The sequence below is a fragment of the Macaca mulatta genome, chromosome 12 (assembly GCF_049350105.2).
Source record: "Macaca mulatta isolate MMU2019108-1 chromosome 12, T2T-MMU8v2.0, whole genome shotgun sequence".
Lineage (NCBI taxonomy): Eukaryota > Metazoa > Chordata > Mammalia > Primates > Cercopithecidae > Macaca > Macaca mulatta.
The window spans coordinates 1,981,870-2,002,702 of record NC_133417.1 but is presented as its reverse complement, the minus strand read 5'-3'; positions in this window follow the sequence as shown (position 1 = coordinate 2,002,702).

Sequence of the window (20,833 nt, the reverse complement as noted above, 5' to 3'; positions counted from 1 at the left end):
GCATCACGCTACCTGACTTCAAACTATACTACAAGGCTACAGTAACCAAAACAGCATGGTACTGGTACCAAAACAGAGATATAGACCAATGGAAGAGAACAGAGTCCTCAGAAATAATACCACACATCTACAGCCATCTGATCTTTGAGAAACCTGAGAGAAACAAGAAATGGGGAAAGGATTCCCTATTTAATAAATGGTGCTGGGAAAATTGGCTAGCCATAAGTAGAAAGCTGAAACTGGATCCTTTCCTTACTCCTTATACGAAAATTAAATGCTTACGTTAATGTTTATTTTTAAAAATGTTATCTGTGACCTTTCAGCTTTTCATAGCACTTCTCGTGTGAATATTTTAAAAAGGCCCTTTAGTCGTGGGGGAGGGAGAAGGAGGTTATCCCTTTCAGCAGAGGGAGATGGAAGAACAGGCCCTGGTGGGTCTGAGCACAGGCAGTCACCCCAGCCTTGGTGCTTGCTTAGGTCTGTTCTCCGTTCACCGTAGCCGCATCCACTCTCATTGTCAGCTTAAAAATAAGCTTTTTCCTCTTTCTAATCGGAACAGTTAGTTTGTTAACCGTCACATTAAGGTATCGAGAATGATGGCTTTCAGGCCTCAGATATGACACAAGTAATAAATGCAGCTGACCCTGAACAACATGGGTTTTGAGCTTCGAAGGATCACTTATGTTAATTTTTTTTCCAACCAAACCCTTACTGAAAAAACCTGGCTTTGTGGAGGGCCGACGTTTCCTACATGTGGTTCCATAGGGTGGCCGTGGGGTCCTGTGGATACGTAGATTTGGGTAAACTCGGGGCGTGTTCTGGAATCCATGTCCCTGTGTATACAGAGGGACAATTGCAGCTTTTTAGAAGTTTGTGTCCTGCCTTGTCCTAAAAAGGTTCCAAGGTGGATGCAAAATTATTTCATTCCTTTGGTTTTCTTGGTGGGATATTGATGTTTATTCTTCAGTGTCTAATATCCTGAGTGAACAGAGTTACCGCTTCAGGAACAAAGCCAGTCTGGAAACACATATTGAGATATCCACCTTTTCTTCATGGTTTCACAAAAGGCCATGATCATATTTTATTCAGTTGAACTGTAGGAAACTGCCAATATTTGCTGTTTTTGGCCTACAAAATGGCAAGTTCGTACGATATTAAAAACAAAGGCTTCCTGGATGGGGAAAATAGGAATCGGTAAGAACCTGAAGTTCTCTGTCATGGCCTCTGAGTCACAGGTAAATAAACCTGCGTGAGGGGGAGTTGACTGTACAGTATTTTCCTTCTGTTTTGATACTGTCAGAAAAAGGTCAGTTCCAATGTGTTGGGTCCCTTTGCCTCAGCTTTGCTGCAGAAGGGACTTGCCATTATACCTCTTGTTCCCAGTGCCCAGGAGGCTGATGCCACATAGAAGACCTGCAGGTCGGTGGATGTGAAACAGGCATCGGACACGCTGTGCACCTTGGGACGCATCTGAGAAGTGTGTGCTTGCAGCAGATCTGAGGTGAGGGCGTGTTCCATCTCCTCTCCCTTCTCTGGCTTTGCAGGCCTTTGAAGTTGGTCCTGGAAAGTGAAATTAGTTAATGCTGATTTAAGCTCCAGGTCAAAGCCTGGGGGCCGAAGAGACCCGCCCTTCACTAGGGGTGTGAAGCATTGGGCCCTCCCATCAGGAGGCAGCAGGGACTCGAGAAAGCCCCACATGCCCTCCAGTTCCCTTATGTTGACATTTTTTGTACTCGGCCATGCCGGGTCATTTTGGGAGGTGAGTAGGGGATTCACATGGGGGTGTGCAGTATTCTTAGGTGTCAGGTGCGAGAGTTGAATTTGTAGAAGCTGTGCAGATAGGAAAGGGCCTGGCAGGGAGTGCTGTTTACATGGAGCCGATTTAACGCGAGGTCTGTGCTCTACCTGGGTCCGTGTCTGACTGCTGTCTCCCAGTCTGCAACAGGACGTTGACGTGACTTGGCGCCATCGTCCCACTCTGTGTAGATGTCTGAGGATCTGTGCGCAGCTGCTCTGTGAGAATGCGTTGTGATAATGAACTGAGAAACAGTGAACAAACCCTGAATTGGTTAGCACTGGTTCCACGGCCACTTCTGCTGTGGTTGGAGTCATTCATAATAAAGTGTGCTGGACTGCTATGCAGAGCTCTGAATTTCAGAGGCCCTTTAACTTGGCAGCTAACCAGTCGCTTCCTTCAGAAGACATTTGAGTCCCCTTTACCTACCAGGGTGACCCTGGGAGTTTGAAGATGAGTGACACAAGCCCTCCGTGTCTTGTGGATTTTACTGTCCAGAGGGGAGACAGATGTGGATGGTGAAGGAGGCCCTATCAGAGGTCAGTGCACGTCAGTTTTGTTTCTTCAGCACTTGCTGTGTTCAGGCGGTGCCCCGGGCCATGTGCAGAGCATCTGGGGACCCTGCCCATGGCATCCCAGGCACAGCTAGCATCTGCGCCATCTTCATACTTGGCCTGAGTTTTGGGGAAGTACCGAGGATGGCTTCTGCCTTTGCTGGAGAGAGTTGGAAGTCAGGGCAGCCCTCCACAAGGAGATGATCGCCAGCTGATTCCTCAAGAAAGAGAGGTGGTCCCCACATGGGTAGAGCAGGGCAGCATGTACAGACCTGGGTGTGGGTCTGGGGCATGTGCATCTGAGTGGGTTCTGCTGGGAGACAGCAGGGGTGAGGTGTGAAGGCAGTTGGAATTTACAGGATAAATTATCACTAAGGCGATGCCTGGAAAACATAAAATGGGGACTCTCTGGGGGTAAACGTGGACTTAGGGTGACCCTGGGCGTGGGTGTTTTCAGGCTCTGAAGGCAGAGATTTAGGAAATTGGGGCAGAGCTGAGCCCCAGACGAGGATGAAGACCACCCTTGGGATGTTGAATGAGACAGGGGTGGAAACCCAGTGAATGTCATGGGGGGTCAGTCCAGCAGGCAGGCAGCAGAGGAGACCGGTGTCCTCAAAGGCCCCTTGGGCCTACCTCTCAAAGTGCTGGGATGACAGGCATGAGCCACTGCTCCCTGCTGATACTTTTAAAATTTCTAAGCTACTCTCTCTCATACCCACTCCCGTATTTTTTTTTTTAAAAAACCAGGTTTATGGCTATATTTTTTCCAAGGGAACCAAACAGTTACCTGTTTGAAGTACAAATAACACCGTGTTTAAAAACCGAAAATGCCACTTCGCATAGAAGTTTCCAAATACCCAGTTGGTTTGAGCCTTGCATTGCAGTGTCACTACCTGCTCTTAAATTTCTACCCGATGTATAGATAGCGAGACAGGGACGGCTCGTACATCTTCAGGTTTCAGTTCTACTACCTTGGGCTATATTTTCATTTATTTTGGCACAACTGTGGGTGTGGCAAGCAATGCCAGGGTATTTATTTTGAAGCGTGTCCAATAACAGTTGGGAAGATTTTCACATTTTTAGAATTTTCATAGTAATAGTTATAATTGACAAAGAATTTAAAATTGTGTAGTCATTATTTTGCTTTTTTCTAGATGTGCCCCGAAACAGGGTTGCTAACTATCATTCTACATCACAGGATTAATAACAGTACCCTTTTGGAGCAGATGCCTGTAATCAAGGAATTCTGCCTAGTCAGTTCACTTTAAGCGTGTTTAAAAGGTTGTCTTTATCCTAGTTGGCACCTGTGGCTATAGTTGGTTTTCATTGCTGAGGAATATTCCACGATGGAAGCCGTAATTCATCTGTTTTTCATATCGGTGGACATTTGGATTATTTTGGGAGGGTGTGTATGTCTATTCAGCCTTCATTTTTTCAGGATTTTTTGTAGAAGATAATGTAACAGTGTAACATCCTCTGCTAGGGAGCCAACACGAACCCTGATTACAGCCACACAGACTCTCACACAGACTCTCAGGCCTTGTTACCAACACACAGAACCATTTTCTTAAGTTGAAACACAGTAGCAGAACCTGAAGCCATGTGAACGGTTCCTCCGATCTTACACTTGGAATTCACTTTTTATTACTATGTCTGCTAATTAGGAAGCATATCAATTATACAGAAATCTGAGAATGTAAAATTATACGTTTATAACAGAAAAAACCTTATTTAATAGCCCAGAACACATGGCTATGTTTTTCCCTCATGCCCCACCACTGTTTTCTTTGCTTGAAATGGGAAATGATACTTGAATGCGGTTTTCTAGCGACTGTTAGCCTGGCATAGTTCTTCAGAGACAGAGGATGTAAAGCACATGGAGAATTTCTGTTTGTGGAACGTGATTTCCCGGTCGCCTCATTCAGGCTGCCGCCGCCTTCCCCTCTGGCCGCCTGCATCGTGGGACGTCTGAGAAGGTCCCTGTTTCATCCTCTGGAAATTCTGAAAAGGAAGGAGAGGAGGGTGTGCAGGGTGTGGTGCATTTGTGTTGGTCTTCCAGCTTTTATTTGGAGTCTCCGCTACCTTGGTTCCTGCCTTTATGTCCCTAGCTCGTGGCTTCATCCTTGTGTCTAACTCACAGGCAGACAGATGGAAAGGGAAGTTGTATTCAGCCAACAGCTTGATCTTATTCTCAAGGCTTAAATCGACTGGGTATTTGGAGACTTCTGTGCAAATGGGCATTTTTGGTTTTTAAACACCGTGTCTTATTTGTACTTGAAATGGGGTAACTGGTTCTCTTGGAAAAAATATAGGCATAAAGCTGGTTCTTAAAAAAAAAAAAAAAAAAAAGGAGTGGGTGTGAGAGAGCGGCTTAGAAATTACACCAGTAATGGTCGGGAGTGGTGGCTTATGCCTGTAATTCCAGCACTTTGAGAGGAGGAGGCAGGTGGATCCCCTGAGGTTAGGAGTTCGAGACCAGACTGGTGAACATGGTGAAACCCCGTCTGTACTGAAAAGATGAAAATTAGCCGGGCATGGTGGCAGGCACCTGTAATCCCAGCTACTTGGGAGGCTGAGGCAGGAGAATCACTTGTACCCGGGAGGCAGAGGTTGCAGGGAGCCAAGATCGCACCACTGCACTCCACCCTGGGCGACAGAGCAGAAACACCATCTCAAAATAGAAAAAAACCAAAAAACTAAACAAAACAAAAACCCGGTAATGAAAACCTGATTGCATCATCTGTGATGGAGATGGCGGATTATTTCATTTTTAGTGACAGGATGAATTGGATATGTTTGCAGTATTGATTTGACAAGGGAAATGGTGAGAACCAAATGTGCCGCCCAGCTTGGGCCTCGCCGTTGGCAGAAGACCGTGGCGGGCAACAGACTGGAGACTCGGAGACCGAGGGGAGAATTCTCATGCCTTGACGCTGGTGCAGTGTGTGCTTCTGGACTCCTGCTGGAGGGAGCTGCCCCTTTGCCTTGCAGGCTTTGGTGCAGTGGAGACCTTAGGACCTGCCCCTCCTGGCACACCTGTGGGTGTGGCGAGCAGTGCCAGGGCTGAAGCACAGGTGCTGAGCCCGGAACGTGGGACGGGAGAGGCTGCACACGCCGGCAGGCGTCTTCTCCCGCAGCCGGGGGTTTCCGCAAGGGGGCGGGGCGTTGGTTTTCCTCCTTGAATTTGGGTGGAGAGGGTGTCCTGGGGTGCTGTCTGCACTTGTGTTGCTCTGAGGTCAAGTTGTGGCCCCGAGTCCCTGTCCCTCTGCAAAGTGAGGGTTTGCCCATTTTCAGGTCAGATTTCCCTTGGGTCCGGGTCTCTAGGAGTGGGGCGCATTCCAAGGGGGCGTGAGCACGGTGGACGCCCGTGGGCCTCTTCCTCTGCCCTCAGCTCCTGGGCTGTGTGTGAAGAGCTGCCCAGCGGAGTCACCCTCCTGCCTGGTGTTTCATTCACCAGAAATCGTTCTCACTGTGGACTCTTGAGTCAAATGTAATCCAGGAATGGAACGTGCTGTTGCTGGATGCCACACACAGCATCAGGAGCTTAGTTGGGGATTATATGATCTTACCCCACACCTTAAAAGTAAAGACTGTAGTTGTCAGGCATCTGAGCCCAAGCCAAGCCATCGCGTCCCCTGTGACTTGCACGTATATACGCCCAGATGGCCTGAAGTAACTGAAGAATCACAAAAGTGCAAATGCCCTGCCTGGACTTAACTGATAACATTCTACCAGAAATAAGTGAAAATGGCCAGTCCTTGCCTTAAGCGATGATTTTTGTGTGTGTGTGTGTGTGAAATTCTTTTTCCAGGCTCATCCTGGCTCAAAAAGCTCCCCCACTGAGCACCTTGTGACCCCCACTCCTGCCCGCCAGAGAACAACCCCCATTTGACTGTAATATTCCTTTACCTAACCAAATCCTATAAAACGGCCCCACACTTAGCTCCCTTCGCTGACTCTTTGGACTCAGCCCGCCTGCACCCAGGTTAAATAAAGAGCCATGTTGCGCTCACAAACCCTGTTTGGTGGTCTCTTCACATGGATGTGCATGACAATAGTTAAGGGGATATTGAAGTCTTTGGCAGCTCCAAGAGCTTTTTCAGTTTGTGTCGGGCCATTGTAGGCAGAAGGAAATACTTGCTTAGAGACTCTTACAGAAATGTTCGGTGCAGTGCCATTAACTCGTGGAATAAATGTGTAACTTTCCATGGCAGACCCCTGGAAAGAGATGCTCTTTGAGTGCACCCTGGCCTGCTCGCTACAAGAATCGGCCGTGTCACCCCGCTTTCCGTGGGTCTGCAGGTGTGCGTGGTCCATTGCCCTGCACTGTGGCCATGGAAGGGAAGATGATCTGGAATGCTGGCGACAGTTATCGGTGCGTGTTGATGTGTGCTGCTTTCTACAGGGGAGAACATTTCTGTTTAATAAACACCTCATCTCGATGATGACTGCAAGATATTTGAGTCTCATTCAATAGTGTTTCTGGGTTCCTTCTGTTTTTATCTGCTTTCTAGCACTAGGCAAGTGAAGACATGGAAAGTAAAAACCCATCGAACTTGTAGAGACATGGTGTTGTGGAGGAGCAGACTGTAGCCTCTGGCTCTGTTTAAAGATTGTAGTAAACCTCTTACCTGGCACGGTCAGGGTGTAAATTATCTTGTTTAATCGGAATGTGTATGAGTCAAAGCTGGCGCCTGCATTGTCGATGAAATACCAGATTTTAAGGGAACATGTCAATGTGCTGTAAGATACCAAGAAAGTTCCTCACTGAGGTTCGGCGCGGGTTCGGAGCAGCTGGGCCTTAGGTCACCAGGGTCGTCTCTGGGAGCAGATGCTCAGTGTGGGCATTAGTCACTTAGCCTTTCCAGAGCCGAGGAGCAGCTCTCTGTGGTGGTTTTTGGAACCTGTATTTTGAGTCAGTTTGTCCCACTTGACTCGAAGTTGCCGCGCGATTTCAGACCTTTGCCTCCACCGTGCGCTCGTTTTCTTGTCCCCTGATAACTGCCTCGGTTGCCCCGGCCTGACATTTGAGCCTCGTCGTTCATGGACACAGGTTCCGTGGTGGGGCAAATGCCGCGACTCCGGCTTGCACAGTTCTGTGACTCTCACCATGGCTTATCACATCACTCCCGGGATCTCCCGTTTAGAGGAAGAGTGTCCCTTTCCTGCAGTCCCTGTGTGGTGTGGAAACCACCCCTACCTACCTTTCTCCTGTTTGAACTGTACCGTGAAGCTATTTCTGTCCTAGTCAACCGTCAGAATTTAAGGAACAGTGATTTATGTAACTTATCACACGCTTCTGAGCAATTCTTTATGAATTTCATTCTGTTGTGAAATTATTGCAGTTTTCATGGCTATGCTGGTCTCATGTTGTGGCCCTTGAAATGAATTCCCTTCCCCATTGTGTGTTAAGGTTGTGCCTGGGAGCTGTTGAGGCCTCACCTCTGCTTAGGGCAGTGGCTTTGCTCTCCTGACAACAGGAAGAATCTTATTTAGAGCACTTCTAATGTAGTTTTTGCTTCCAGACAGAGTTACTTTTTTTCACAGAGACAGCCACTAAAGTCACAAATTATGCTCAGGATGCACACACACGGGTCAGCTGACAGAGTGGAGTCCAGAACAGATCCAAAGATGCAAAAGCAGTTCAGTGGAATTTGAGTCTTTTCAACAAATGGTGCTGGAATTATGGGACAGCCATATGCAAAAGAGTGAAAACAGGGAGAAATTCCTGTATGAAAATTAAGGTGGATCATAGCCCTGAATGTAAAATACCAAACTACAAAACCTGCAGAAGAAAGGGAAATTGTGGAGACCTAGGGTGAGAGCTCTTAGCCATACCATGATCCATAATCAAGGAAGAAAACAAGTAGGTAAGACTCATCAAAATTAAACTTCTAATATAAAAGACACCCCTAGGGAATTGAAGAGACACATTTTCGATAGATGGGGAGAAGATGTCTACGAACCATGCAGCCGGCAAAGGACTCGTATCCAGAATGCACAGGACTCCCACGGCTCATGACAGAGAACAAACCACCTGACTTAAAAGCGGAAGAGACCTGAACAGATGCTTCGCTGAGAAGGACGGGAGGATGGCCCGAAAGCATCTGAAATGACCTTCAGCGTGACTGGTTGCACCCAGATGTGCACCGAAGCCGCAGTGAATTTGTTCACACCCCTGCTGGAGCGCCTGACTAAGGTCTTCCGACAGCCCCAGGTGCTGGTGAGGACCGGCAGTCGGGACTCCTGTGCGATGCTGGGGTTCAGCACGGTGCAGACAGCTTGGCGGTTTCTTACAAAACTGAACTCACACAAACGTGGGTCCCAGTGACCCCAATCCTGGGTATTTACCCTAGAGAAACAGAATGTGATGTTTAAGAAAAACTGTGCCCAGATGTTAATAGCGCTGTCTATAGTTGTCCAAAACAGGTTACAATGTGCCACAGCCATATGTGGAATAATAAATACCCAGCAGCCCCGAGGCCTGGCTGTTGATCACAGGACACCCTGGGTGCACCTCCAAGCACGATGCCCAGGAGATTGTGGTTTTGCGAGTGTTTTGCCACAACGCTCGCAAAAGATAGACCCGAGTCATGGGAGGACACGGAGAGGGTGGTTGCTGAGAATGGGAGGGTATGCTTATGAGGCCCCGTGAGTGGGTTTGGGGCTGTTGGACTGTTCTGCTTGTGTGATGATGATTATGGGAATATTTGTGCCGAAATTCACAGAACTGAACACTGTCCACTTTACAGTAATTTTTAAAAAGTGGTAATATGCTCATTTTCGGTACTGTTTTTAATGGAAGATGGAGTTTGCAGATGATTTGTCAGGGCAAGCCTGTCTCAAGAGTTTGTAGACGATTCGTTAGGGGCCTATCTCAGGGCCCTTGGGTTGGGTTGGGTTGGGTTGGGTTGGGTTGGGTTGGGTTGAGTTGGAAAAGCCTTCTCTGTTGTGGGCAGTAGTACGGGGCGTGGAAAGGATATTGCCAAGGAAACATGTAGAATCCTTTGAAGAAACGTGTATTTCTAACTTGCTATAAGATAGAATTGGAAATTGTAATGGTTTTGTTTTCTAGAGTCTTGGTAGAATAGGGAAGACAGTGTAATAAAAGCTAATTTTGAAATGAAGAATTTTAAAGATTTTCAACAGCAATTGCTCTAGGAAGTCACCCTGGAAATGTTTTTAAAGATGTTCAATAGCAATAGCTCTAGGAAGAGTCACCCTGGAGTTGCTTCTTGAGCATTGGTTTCCTGGCTGTATCTTCCAACTTTCATTTTTAAGTTTTGCTGTGAGTTGGGGATGTGTGGGAATAGCCATCCCAGCCCTGCAGGGGGGTGCATGTGCCCCGAGGCCTGAGGCACTGTTTCAACCTAGCTTGCAACATGGGGACTCTTGTCAGTGGCTGGAGTAAGAGTACCAGCCTGGCAGGCTGGGGGGAGCCCCAGGGTGGTCTGGGCACTGTCCTCCCTGCCTGCAGGATGGCAGCTGGAGGAGCTCGAAGGCTGCCTGCCTCGTGGCTGTCAGCGCAGCAGCCCCTCCTGGCCCTGGAGCAATCTTTGGGTCCATGAGTCTCTGCACCGGGACTTGCCTCCTGGGACCTCCGCCACTGTCCTGAGGGCCCTGGTGCCACTTTCCCGGTGGGACCCAAGCCTCAGGCAGCTGCGACCCCAGATTCGGTTGCTTTCCCTGCCGTCTCATTGCAGCACGAGTGCTCATCTCACTCAATGTAGAACCTCAGGTTCCTTCAAGATCCCCAGAGATGGAATCTCCCAATTTAACAAGATAGTTGGTGACAAGATTTGAGCGGCACTGATTTAACTCAGCTTCCAGAGTTAAGTTCCCAAGACACAGTCCTGCTCCTTCCCTGGCCTCATCCTGTGTGGCTGGTGTGGATGCGGGGTTTCCGGAGGGTGGGGCTGTGGCAGGTCAGCAGCCAGGGGGATGGCTCATTATTGATCGCTCAATGCCTTGAGGATAACTAGGATTAATGACCTTTATAGGGCTGTAGGTTTGGAGTATATATATATGTGTGTGTATATATATACATATTTAAACGAGGTGGACACGGTTATCACTGCATTTTTCTGACATGAAACTTGGAGAGCAGAGGGTTTAGGAAACTCCTGAAGCCACACTGTCAGCGGGACTCGGGCGGTCTGGCCTTAGACCCTGCACTGTTTGCCCCTCACCACGCTGTCAGCAGACCCGGGTGGTCTGGCCTTAGAACTCACGCTGGTCGCCCCTCCCTGCCACGTTGTGGGGTTTTTCCTGCTTCTGGGCAGCATTTGATAGCTTGTGAAACAAGACCAAGACTTACTATGAGTGGATTTGCCATTATCTGAGATCCAGAACGTTTCCTGGACCTGGCGTTGCCGATGTCACGTAAGGGAAGGTAAAAACATTTTCATTGTGGTCACTGGGGCTCCTGAAATGGTACTTTTCCCAGTGAAAGTTTACTCATAAAAATCTTTTAACTCAATACTATGTGAACAGGAAGAAATGTGTTGGGCTCTAGTTAAATGTCTCAGAGCCACAGAAGTGAATGAGGGCACCTTCCGAGCACAGCCTCCCGGAAGAGGCCAAGGACGTTTGTCTGGAGGGTTTGCCATGAAGCAGGACTTGGGCAGGGCTGGTCTGCCTAGGGAGGCCTCTGCCATGATGTAGGTTAGTTGAAGTAGTTGACGGGTGGTGGCTTGAGGTCGGTGGTCCCCGAGGACAGCTTTGTTCTGCCACGTTCCTCAGTTTTGAATGATGATCTTCCTGGTGTTGTACCTTGGGAGGGGCTTTTGTGTCAGTAGAGAGCAGAGTGGTGGTTCCCAGAGGCTGCGAAAGGACAGAGGTGAGGCCCCTGAAGGACACTGGTCTTCCTGGTTTAGGGGTTTGGGGCTCAGCCACCTTCCTGTGTCCGTGTAAATTATACCCAGGATCATTTTCACTCGCGCCACTTTAGTTGAGCATTGGAGCTTCAGGATATGTGTGTGCCCACGTCACCTGGGCCGTGATCCTGGAGTTGGGTGAGACTGATTCCCGGGTTTATAGAATTACTCTGGGATTATTGAAAACAGAAGCACTTGAGGCATTCATAATGCTATTTCCTGAACGTAATTTATGTTCAGTTCTTCAGAAACGTTTATCTGAGGAAGCATCTATAATTTTTGTTTTCTGCCACTCAGTGCTAGAAAGAATTGTGCAACACTCAAGTGAGTGGCATTATTCCTCTCCCTCCACCATGCAAGCAAGATTAATGGTACCTCTGGCTCCCCTCAATCTTCTCGTCTGCAGGGTGCCTGGCGTGGCAGTGTGCTGCCTTCCGTCTTTTTGGGGAGAATTAGTCGTGTTTGTGTGTACTGCTCAGCTCAGCCTGGTGCGGTTGTGTGAGTGAGGAGCTTGGATGCTAGGTGACCCTCCCAGGCCTGCCTCCCACCTCCCTAGGCCTTGTTCTAAACTGACAGATAAACAGTGTGTTTTGGAAGAGGAAAGCAGCAGGGCAGGAGAGAGTTTGTTCAGACTTTCTCCTCGCACTGACGTTTGAGCCTTCATCCAGCCTGGGCACTTCTACAGAGCTGCGTTTGTGTGTTGCAAACCATTCCCTCCCAGTAACCGTGCTTTCAGAGGTTTGGAAATGTGACTTAACTCATCTTCAACTTAAAGCGTACTATTAAATTTTAGTGTTGAAACTGATGTATTTTATGGCCTTTATTTGATTTCTCTTGATTTTTTTTTCCCCATATGAGACGTGGCATCTTAAGGGAGACAGCCTGGTGTTGGCCGCCTTTCCTAAGGATGGAAGTGAATTCTGAAAGCCCTTTATGTAGGCAGCGAAATAATCAGGGAACCATTATTATAGCTATGTCTGTCCATGTAAAGCGAGCACGACTCATAAGCAGAAAAAAGTGCAGCCCGGGGCCAAGGTGAGCCCTAATGCTGCCTGTGCCTCACCTCCCTGCCATGAGGAACGGAAGTGCAAGCGCAGGTGGTTGAGTTAGCCCCCAAGTCCAGCCTGCGCCGCCCTCACATCCCTCTGCATCTGCAGGGGCACAGGCCGTGCTGCCATCCCTCGCTCAGTGCCAGGGCTGATGCATCAGGAACAGTGGGTACTGTCCGCCCCTTGCTCGGTGCCAGGGATGATCTGTCAGGATCCCTCGTGCTCATCTGGTCCTCATGTCTTCATCACCAGCCTCCTGCTAGTAACGGGCTTGTTATTACCTTGGTATGGGTAATAACATACCCACACCAACGTATGTAATAACATACCCATACCAAGGTGTTGTGGGGCGGTGCTCAGTCCTCCGAGGGAATCGGCCCTTAGACGATTCATATTCAACAGGACCGGGAAATGGGTTCTTGTTCCATGTCCTGGATCCCAGGAAGCCCTTGCCCTGGACCCTGTAATGCCCGGGGTCTTCCTGAGAAGCGCTGGTGCCACTGGAGCACAGCCCAGCCCAGCCCCCTCCAGTTTCTCCGCTTTGTAACTGCACTTGTGTTTAGCAGATCTTCCAGGACTTAGATGCTGCTTGGTGTGAGCCAGGTTTTGTGTGGACAGAGGAGAGATCCGAGCCGGCAACCAACCAGCCCAGAACCATCTTTTATTCTTCCAGATTCTGTGTCCAAAAACTTACCCGTGGACATTGAGGGTGATGCATTTCTGCTCGAAGACATCTGTGGACTCAGCTGGAGGGATCGAAAGGATGTGGAGCCTCTTCACTCCTGGCCTGGGCTTGGACCTGCTGTGCAGCCTCTCAGTGGCACCAGGGCCCCCTTGTGTCACAGTGGCCTCGGGTTGGTGGCACTGCCCCAGGGTGTCCCAGGCTTCATGATAGTAGGGCCTGCTTGTGCCATGGCGGCCTCAGGATGGTGGCACTGCCCCAGGGTGTCCCAGGCTCCAAGGCCAGTGTTCCGTCCAGCGAAGGGAAGTTGTACTGTAAGGTCTAGTCTCGGAAGGTGCCTGGGGTCCTATCCTTCAGAGCGGTCCTGCACTCACCACAAATCAAGCCAGGGGAGGCCCTGCCAGAATTTGCAGCTGTGTTTCAGGTCATTCCACAAGGCCTCTTTTATTTTGGGCTAGTCAGGTATATAATTCTTATTCTCTGGTTTTTTTGAGACAGGCAAAAAAAAAAAAAAAAAACCTTCTTGTTGCCCAGGCAGTGGTGTGAGCACAGCTTACTACAGCCTCAACCTCCCAGGCTCAAGTGATCTTCCTGCTCAGTCTCCTGAGTAGCCAGGACCCACAGGCACATGTTCCATGTGTCCCCATGCCTGACTTAGTTTTGTATTTTTTGTAGAGATGGAGTTTTGCAATGTTGCCCAGGCTGGACTTGAACTCCTGGACTTAAGCAGTCCAGCTGTCTCAGCCACCCAAAGTACTGAGATCACAGGCATGAGCCACCGTGCCTGGCCAAGTGTGTTTGTAATTTCAAAATTAAGAGGACCCAGAGTCAGTTAATGACGTCTCTACTGGAACATGCTGCTTATAGTACATTAGGAAAAATCATCCAGAACTTGGAAAAGGGGCTGGGCAGACACAGCCCTTTGAGGTTGTCCGATGAACCCCTGGGGTCTTTAACCATCTGGAGGGATGTACCATGTCAGACTCACTATTGTCGACCGGCTGAAGCCCAGATTTCATGAGGCTTTGTGTCAGCTTGTAGTACTTTCTCTGGCAGAGATGCGAGTGACTTCTGCTCAGTGAGAGGCTCATCTCAGGGACTTCATGGCCTGAGGGACGGCAGCCTGTTTGAGCTGATCCAGCAATCTCGCGCTACCCTTATTTTCTGAAACGCCTATGAGTGACTTCTCACACGGTCTTTGAAGCGGCTTCATGCCCGCCCTCCTTGGTAATGATCCAATGCTTTTTTTGACCTCTCGTCCCCTTTCTTTGGGGTGTTCCAGTCTCAGTTCTCATGATGTGTTCTGCTTCTGCAGGAATTTCTGAAGCTGCTGAGTGTAGAAAGCACTGAGGAGGCTGTGCTCCCACCCCTGTGAGTCTTCCAGGCATCATCCTCTCCCCTTGGCGAGGCGGCGTCCATGGCACACCGAGGAGGCTGTGCTCCTGTCCCCCGTGAGCTTTCCAAGTGTCCTCGTCTCCCCTCCAGGGGGACAGGAGGAACCTTTCAAACCCTTCTTAAACTTGTTTTCATGTCTTTGTTTTAACAGTTTTCTTTGCATCGTCTCCCTTATCCAGAAGTGAGGGTGAACGGAGTTATTCACGGGAGTCAAGAAACCACACGCAGCCCAAAGTGACGTTTGTTTCCCTGAAATGATTTGTGTGTGTTCACCTTAAAATGCAATCAGAAAAACAGGTGTGTTTTGAGGAATGACTTTAAATTACTCAGGTGAAAATGTGACAGTTAAATTTCATCATCTGTGCGGGTGTCCACAACCCCCTTCTGTGATTGCGTGTGAGTTTGTGACTTGTGGTTATTTTTGAAGAAAGAAAATCTGTTGCGGAGGACTTCAGATGGTGTGCTGGGATTGTGTAGGGTGGACATCGGGGGCTTCAGTGTGTGGCTCCCTTGAAGAGGTTCAAATTAAGGCTGAGAGTCCCTACTCCAAAATGCTCCGAAACCTGAAACATTCCGAGCTTCCTCATGACACTCGAAGGAAATGCTCTTCGGAGCACTTTGGATTTCAGGCTGGGGATGCTCAACTGGAAAGTGAAATATTGCAAGACCCTTCTGGCCCCAGGAGCTTGGATAAGGTCATGGAGGGGGCCTGTGCCGGGTGTCCCTGGAGTGTGAGGCAGCCTGGGCTCTCTGAACTGGTTTTTGTAGGAGCCACAGAAGGGAAAGAGGCTCAAAGTGGCCACGCCTGGCTCCTGAGAAGGCTGGACCAGAAGGAGGTGGGCGCAGAGGGCAGCAGTAGAGTCCCCAGCGTCCGGGGCTCCTGTCCCTGGTGGAGTTGAGAGCCTCCTCTAGTTGTGGCCTCTCCCCTGTCAGCAGCCACTGAGGCCTGAAGGGAGAGGGGGCTGAGGAGAGGAGGAAGGATAGGCCTACTTCTGGAGAGGGCCAGCATCTGCCTGTGCTAGCCTCGTGTGTTACTCCTGCATCCAGGGTGCACGGCCATGCCTCGTGGTGTAGCGGTTCCCGGGATGCACAGCGCTCTTGTCTGCAGTAACAGCTTTGTCTCCGACCCTTGGAGGCAAGTTACCTTTTTCCCCAGTGAAAAGAGGTAGAAAATCTTACACAAATGCATTTGCTCTAATGTCTATTTTCCGATAAGACATGGTCGCTTAGGCTAAATCTTTGGGAGGTCAAGGCAGGAGGATCACTTGAGGCCAAGGGGTTCAAGACCAGCCTGGACAACATAGCAAGACCCCATCTGTATAACAGAAAAGTTAGCTGAGTGTGGTGGTGCGTGCCTGTGGTGCCTGCTACTCTGGAGGCTGAGGTGGGAAGATCACTTAAGGCTACAGTGAGCTGCTATTGCTCCACTCTACTCCAATCTTGGCAACAGAGCCGAGACCCAGTCTCAGAAAGAAAAGTAAAAAAAAAAAAAAAAAAAAAATCCAGAAATGTCATTTTGTTTTTAAATTATCCCAAAAGAAAAATCGTTTTTTTCTAAGAATGTAAAGGGAAACTGATACGATTCTTTCCTTGCATTGTTTCTCCTTTTCAAATATTTACAGTAGTCCGTCCACATCATCTCTCATCTCATTACAAAGCAGCAGGTGTCTTTGAGGTTAGTGGTGTTTCTCTGTGTCGCACCTTGGAGAACAGCCAGCATGAAACCTCTTACCACGATCGTGTACATCGTTTGTAGTCCCAATTAAAATCCTCTCCAGAGACACCTGTGCTGCTTATTATAGCAGAACTTTGGTTGTGCTGAAATGTGCATTCAGCTAATGGTTTTAAGCTCATATCTGAGATGATGCTGTGTAATTCCTGAAGCGTTATGGGATCAGTAATGATTGAAGATAATTCTGGCTGATGTCATTTAGAGGATATTTTTCACTTCAAGTTAAAGCTTCCTTCGTGATAGTCATTTTGGGATTCATTTAACTATGTGCTTTATTTCATAGCTCAAATTTTCATTAGTCATTTCATAGCATAGGATTTTGAAAGCAGATTTGGCAAAATCTTTCTAACAAAATGTTTGCTTATGACGTCCCAAGGAACAGCACTCAGAATTGCTGGTAACTGTGGTACATTTTAAGGCTGATGATAGAAGTCACTTGAACGGTAAGGGCTGCTCTGTGAGGCAGATGGGGTTTGAACCCCAACCCTCCTGATACACCAGTCCTGACCCTGGCCTTCTCTCCTCTCCACTGGGAGATGAGAAGGGTGCCAGCATCCTCCTCACAGGCTGTCCTGAGAGCCCTGGACTAAGGGCTTGTTTTCCTCTTGCAGGTGGCGCAGATGTGGGGGCTTGACGATATACACACTGCAGGCTGCCAGTGTCGGGGTAATCCAGTGTTATTCATAAAGGGGGGATTTGTTTTGCTCCCCTGCAGACCAGGTGCTGTGCTGCTGTTGTAGCAGGTGTGTGGATCCTCTTGGGTGGTCCTCAGGTGGACAAGGAGTCACCGATTCTGATTGCCAGTGTTAGATGTGAGGGGACCATGGACCTCATGTGTTCAGAGGGGAGGAATAAGAAGTTTTGCTTGTAATTCCAGGACTGTCTATCCCAGGAATGCCAAACCACTGGCTTTCACCTGACGCAGTCGTAGGTGACACGGTCTGGAAATGAGGACTCATGTTCCGCATACCTGAGCCCAGTACCCATCTCCCTCCAGGGCCGTGGCCAAGCCCTCCTCATTTCGTTGGGTTGCCAGCCTGGGGATCTGTAAGCCCAGTGACGTCTCCGGTCTCGGCCCCCCTCCCCGTGGGGACAGAAGGTGGCTTCAGGAGGCTGGTGATGAATGCCTGAATGAAGCCGAATTGTGACTGCAGTTCTGTCTAAGGGCCTCCCCGGGTGTTAGATGTCAGTAAATGACACCTGTGTGTGGATCTCATGTGATGAGAGAAACAGTGGGGGAAACCAAAGCTTGTGGAGTCTGCAGGTTCTCGACTTGGGGGTGTGTGTACCTGTGTACTTGGTGAGGGGTGTGATGTCTGGAATGAGTGTGCAGGTGTGTCACGTTTGTGCGTGTGTGGTGAGTGTATTTAGCAGGTGTGGCTGCAGTGAGCATGTTCATGTGTGTTGCATGTATTTGTCAGTGTGTGTGGAGTGTGTACGCGCATCATATTTAGTGAGTGTATTTGAGGGTGTGTATGGAGTGCATACATGCGTTTGCGTGCATAGTATTGGGTGAAGGGGTGGCATGTGTGGAGTAAACATGCACACGTGTATGCTGTGTGTGGGGTTTCTACGTGGTCCTCCCCTGAGCCTGCTCCTGGGCCCTGCTATCCTGGCAGCTTTACAGTTTGGTGCGTGTTTGATTCCGGAAGATTCTGGAACCAAATTCTGAAGCTGTGATCACAAACTTGCAGCCCTGGAGGACGCTGGCCCGTGGAGCCGGCACGAGGGTCTCTGCTGGCCTCTCCCTGGGCTCTGTCCACAGAAGAGCATGTCCGATGATTGAGCTGTGCGGGTCTGTGGCTCCCCAGCCTCGAATCAGCCCTCGGTTCTGTCCCACCTCTGTTTTTCTTGCTGAGGGGCTCCGGGAAGTGATGCCTGGGATGGCGTTTTCACCCTGGGGTTGCTTCGCCAGCTGCCCAGGTGCTGGCTGCCTGAGACCTGCTGCCGTCCTGGGTGGACGGGGCTGTCGCGGGGACATCCCTGAGCACCCGCGGGAAGGCAGGTTTAAGAAGTGCCAGAGGTGAGTGGCTTCCTCCCACACTTGATTTTCTGGAAAGTTCTGGGTCTCATATTTTTCCCTAAGGGAAGTTAGAAACTGAGTTTCTCTTTAGGGGAACGTCTTCGCAGCGTCTGTTGTTTGAATGTTCTCCAAGTGTGGAATACTCGGGGCCGTATGTGTTTGGGAACATCCGTGTCCTGAGCGAATTCAGTAGGGAATGGAGAGAGGCCTCCTGTCAGCTTGGCCTCTGTTTCCAGCTTGTTGAGGGTTGGCAGCTGCTGGTATCCCAGGGAGAGTTAAACACCGGGCGGTGTGGGATGGGAACGTTTGCTCTGACAAGGTCAGTGGGAAAGCATCTAAACAAACGTTGCTGTTCTCCGGGCTCCTCGGGGTCGAGCTTGTTTTGTGGGGTTGAGGGAAAGCTACCTTTCTTCCTCTTCCTCACCATTTGAAAGGTGTCCAGGACACGTTCCTCTGGAGAGGTGATGCGCGTGAGTGGGGGTCAGGTCATAAGCTCCGAGGTTATTTGGGACCTGTCAACTGATTTCCTGAACCCACAGGTTCCTGATTAGCTAAAACATTTCAACACGACGTGATAGCTGGTGGTTGTTTAAAGACTATCACAATTTTCCAGTTACTCTTTAAATGCCTGTTGAATAAGGGAAGATTCACATATTTTTCTTTTCCTGTCTGCATACTTGATATTTTGTTTTTAGTTTTTTATGTGGGTGTGCAGCTAACAGGAATTAGAAGCAGTCTCAGCCCTGGGGAGACTTCAGGACCGCCTCAGTCAGTGCTGAAGGGAGGCAGGGATTTTGGGGGCCTACCTCCTCCATAGGACGGACACCAAGGGCCAGAGGTCAGCAATCTCAGTGAGGTCACAAAGACGGGCACACCCAGCACCCTGGCCCATGTGCCTCTCCTTCACCTTTGTCTCTGCTCAAAGCTGCTCTCCTGGGTCATCACGGGTGATCTTTAGGCACGTGCTTGGTTCTTTCAGAAGTGGCATCTGGCTGTGGTCAGTGTGGGCCCTCAGGACTTCCATGTTTTTGGCTCACATCAATATTGGGCAGTGGTGTATGTTTGTTTTGGAGGGGTAGATCCGGTGGATTTTGGCTTTGCCAACTCATTTAATACCTGTTCTCCTAGGCGCGGGGACCCTCTCGTAAGCCGCATGTTCTCCTGGGTTCTGGGACCCTATCTTAAGCTGTGTGTTCTCCTAGGCGCTGGGACACTCTCATAACCTGTGTGTTCTCCTAGGCGCTGGGACCCTATCGTAAACTGCATGTGAGGGATCTCGGAGGTGCTCCTTATGAGGATCCGATGCCTGACCTGAGGTGGAACAGTTGCAATTCAAAACCACCCCCCAGAAAAATTGTCTTCCATGAAACCCATCCCTGGTGCCAACAAGGCTGGGCGACAGCTGGCCTAACAGGTGCTAAGATGTCAGTAGATTTTTGGACTTGGGCCTCAGTTGAAGAGGGTTAGATTTTGAAAGGTGGGCTTTGAAGGGCTTCTAAAGGGCAGGTTTTCATCTCCAGTGGGGCCTGGGCAGAACTGGCTAGAACTGACCCAGAAGCTGACAACTAGTCAGGCTGGCTCACTGCCTGTGTCCTGTGTGTGCAGCCTTGCTGTTTATTCAATTGTCTGGTGGCGTGGATTCCATCCACAGCCTCAGAGTAGTGGAAGCCATTACTTCAAGGCTGACCTTATTTAACTTTATCAAAAAGACATGAAAATCATTTAGTATAAATCTTCCAGATACCTGTATCCTTTCTTTTCCCAGAGGCTTTTTAAGTATTGCAACTTAAAAATCTTCAAAAATAACTTAAAAGGAAAACCTCTAAGTACATTTTTGGTGAGCACCCTTGACAGCTTTAATATGTGAAGTAAATTCCCTTGACTTTTGTATTCCTAGAAACTCGTTCATGTTTGCAGAAGACTTTGTATTTTGTCAACAGTGGCCACTGTTCAGTGACCATCATACCTGCCGTGTCTCATTTAGAAAGTTGGATGTGGATGTATTCACTTTTCAGAAACACAAACACATGGGCTGTTTGTTTTTGGTTTTGATTTTTTTGGGTTTTTTCCCCCCCCAGCTGAATTCAAGAAAGGGAAACAAGCAGAGTAAGTCCCCGAAAGTGTCTAAGTGGCTGGGTGGGGGATCCTACTATGGTGTTGGATTGTGTTCTGCCAGACATCGCTCCTCGAAAAGCTGACCCTGAAAGGGCTGGCATTGCCCTCACCCTGGGACATTCGTCTGTCTCACCAGAAAATGAAGAATCTGCCAGAGTACTGTGAGTCAAATTCAGTCAGAACTCGATTAACTAAGAGGCTTTGTCTCAAAGGCCAAAACATGAGGACACATCTTTAATTTTTAAGGAGCGCTTTATCGTGAGTCAGTTCTGACGTGTACTGCGTTAGGAAACCTCTGAACTTCCACAGTCAGGCCCAGAACTCTGAGGGAAAGTGGTTGTGCCCTTCCCACTGATTTTTGTCACTAGCTTTATTCATTTCCTTAAAACCCTTTTTGTATGAGTTCTATTATAGTTTGAAAAAAAATTCACTTAGGTAGAACTGGAAGCGTTTCCGCAGTATTAATACTCATGACCCGTTCTGGGTCTCGGTATATGTGTACTCTATAAATGTACATGTGTGTATGTGGTGTACGCATACTACGTGTATTTCCACTGTGCATGTATTTACAATGTATAGGTATGTACACTACATTTGTGTCCTACACACGTG